Source organism: Tupaia chinensis, unplaced genomic scaffold (assembly GCF_000334495.1).
Source record: "Tupaia chinensis unplaced genomic scaffold, TupChi_1.0 Scaffold138407_1, whole genome shotgun sequence".
NCBI lineage: Eukaryota > Metazoa > Chordata > Mammalia > Scandentia > Tupaiidae > Tupaia > Tupaia belangeri.
The window spans coordinates 1861586-1864739 of record NW_006198305.1 but is presented as its reverse complement, the minus strand read 5'-3'; the positions used below and the strand labels follow the sequence as shown (position 1 = coordinate 1864739).

The window sequence follows — 3154 nt, the reverse complement described above, 5'->3', positions numbered from 1 at the left end:
CATAGCTGTAGAATGTTCTACTTCTCTGAGAACACTCAGTGAAGTTCACAATGGTCCAGCTCTGCATTAAATTTGGTGGCAATTCTGAGTCCCCTCCCTAGGCTCCCCACAGAGAAACCTGCACTCTGCAGATGCTCTGAAATATCTGCTGAATGAATGTTGAATAACTCAAACCAAATCTTCTCCTGCAGTGTGTGATTACATCCAACTCTCTCATATTTCTTCTTCTTCTTCTTTTTTTCCCCAACTATTTTAGTGTCTTTTTATTCTTTTGTAAGCTCTTCCAGAGTTAACTACTTCCACTGTAGGTGATGAAAAGACTCCACTTCAAATGTTGGCATGACGACAAGCATGGTCTTTCCTTTACTGCAACTCAGAATTAAAACTATATATATATATATATATATATACACACACACATATATATATATGTATATATATGTGTGTGTGTATATATGTGTATACATATACACATATATATGTATATGTGTGTGTGCGTGTGTATGTATCCCAGTCCCAGTAGATTTCATTGCAGAAGTTATTTGAAGAGTCTTATGCTTTCTAGTAGTGGTTTATAGCCTGGCTCTAGCTTCTTCAGGAACACTACATGATGGATTTAGTTCAAATGTATTAAACTAACAGGCATTCTCTCAAATGAGTTTAAATGCATTTTATTTTAGACAACCTACATGACATGTTTTTTTCCTTAAAAACAATGCCTCCACTCCAAATAAAAAAAAAGTCAAAATAAATGAAGAGCTCAAGATGACATCAGTCCCAATTGTCTTTAGTCCTGGTGTTTTGTGGATGACAAGCGGCAGTCAGTTATGATGGCAGGTGATAGATCCAAAGTCCTCGCCAAATTTGTTAACATTTTTCCATTTCTAAACCATCCTTAAAGGAAATCATATATGGGGGTCACACCATCCTCACGGGTAGTCCAGTAGAACAACCATGCCCTCTGGATGCATGTTGTCACCAATAAAGAACTGGTAGTTTTTGAGATTAGCTAGAATATGCTTGATTTGTTCTGCAGCCCCTGTCAAAAAAGGTTTTACTCTTCCCAGGCTCTGTTCTTCAAGTTTGCTTTGATCCATTCATGTAATCTTTGACTTATTGTAGACTTCTTTTGTGAAGCTGGTTTCCTGCAAGGGATGGTTCATGGCAATGTCAACACCAGTGACTGCTGTGCTTTCAGTACCTGCGCCCTCAGGGCCTTCAGTGGAGGCATTTCCAGCAATGAGCGAGTCATCAATGTTACCCTCTGTCCTACCGACCATCTTCCCCTCCACCTCCAGACACAGCTGTTCCGCGATCTCCCGGATCTTATAAATGTCGGAGAACATCTCATCGTGGCTGATGAAGTCCAGGTAGATAATCATGATGGCTGCTGGAGGGAGACCATGGCAGTGCCTGCTGAGTAGGAGCCAGAAGCTCAGAGTGAGCCCGGTGCAGCCAGAGCAGCGATCAGGGAGAGGGGGGAGTGGGCGGAAAAGTCTCATATTGCTTCTTTAGCCCACTAAATAGGATTAAGAGTCAAACTGAAGTAGAAGCTATGCAAGACTCCAGGAATCTTGGTCTAATCTTTGGCGAGCCTTGAGGGAATCTGGCAAAGAGCACCTGGGTGAATATGCCAAATGTGATATGGCAGTAACAGCATTGTTCAGTGTCCTTTGTCACCTGAAAACTTTCCTGTTACAGTTAGGATATGGGCAGGCCACTTATTGGCTCCTTAGCAGTTTGTCATTGAAAATATGACATTATCAAGGTGAGACAGCAAAGGTTCAGGGCCTGGTACTCAGCTTTTCTGGATTCAGAAACTTAATTAAACTAGTCCTTTCTTTCTTTCTTTTCTTTTTTTTTTTTTGGACTGTCCTAAATTGTTTATTAGATATGAAGTTTACAAACATTTCTTAGATTAGCGGTAATGGTGGAGCTGGAGAGTATTGCACCTTCTCCAAGCTGCACGGGGAGAGCCACCAATAGTGTGGTGGAACTTGTGGCCCTTGCCAAGGCCTCGGCTCTTGCGGCCTGCGGATGTCAGCCCACGCCATCTCCCTGTGCTTGTGGACTGGCTTGGTAATCCACTGGGTGTCAGGATTTCTTCTAATAGCTTTATGGAATGGATCAATGAGGATAACCTCTAAGAATTTGTATGTGGAATCTTCACCCACCCAGTAAGAATTCAGGACTCTAAGAGCCCCACGGTGGCGTCCAGCTCGCTCCTCTGCAGCAGACTGGAGGCTCCGAGCAAACTTGAGCTGGTTAACAAACACCATGATGGACAGACTTGCCATAGGTTGCACCCTTGGGGACTGGGCGTTTGCGGCCTCCACGCCGCACACGAATCCTGTATATAACATAACCTTGCTTCGCCTTGTAGCCCAGTCTGCGCGCTTGACCCGGCCGGGTGGGGCGGGGCGCCCGGTGCAGCGCCCAGAGCTGGCGGTACTGCCAGCAGCGGACCCGCAGGAGAAAGTGCATCACGTCGGACTGCTTCTTCCCCCACAGCTCCTGGATGTACTTGTACGCGCCCATCTTGGCTTACCTGATGGGTGCCGCCAGACGGAAAGTAAACTAGTCCTTTCAAGGTGGGGGTGACAAAGCTCTGAGAAATGGAGTCACACTCCCCCTGAACACTTACCAAAGGCTCAAATTCAAGCAGATAGTCCTAATGAAGTAAATATTGCTGTGGTTTGAATGTCCCTCTCTCGAAATTCATGTTTTGATACTTGGTTGTGAACAGACCAAGAGAATGAAAATGTTATCTGACTGTGGTATTGAAAGGTGGAGCTGCTGGGAGATTAGGTCACTTGGGGGGGGGGTCCCCATGATTGAAGCCTGGTGGGTTTATAAGATGAGAGAGTGAGACCAGAGCATACATGGACACAGAAGCATGTGTTCCAGCTCTCCACCATGCTTTTTTTTTTTTTTTTTTGAGAGGTTTTTGCTATAGGGCACGTGCACTCGCCAGACAGACAGAGACAGAGAGACAGAAAGTGAGAAATCACCCCCCAGGGGGGATGGCCACGCCACAATCCCTTCTCCTCCATTCTCCTCTCGGGATCTTGGGCATGCATGCACACACACCCGGCGTGAGTTTTAAGCCACCAGGTCCGGGATGCGAACCGCGGTCGACTACATGGGAGTCCAG

The 3154-nt window shown here is 45.6% G+C and overlaps 1 pseudogene; it reads right to left on the bottom strand.

Annotated features, from left to right (window-relative positions):
- Window positions 1-1871: 1871 nt before the first annotated feature.
- Window positions 1872-2592, bottom strand: LOC106736314 (60S ribosomal protein L15 pseudogene; annotated as a pseudogene).
- Window positions 2593-3154: the final 562 nt, after the last annotated feature.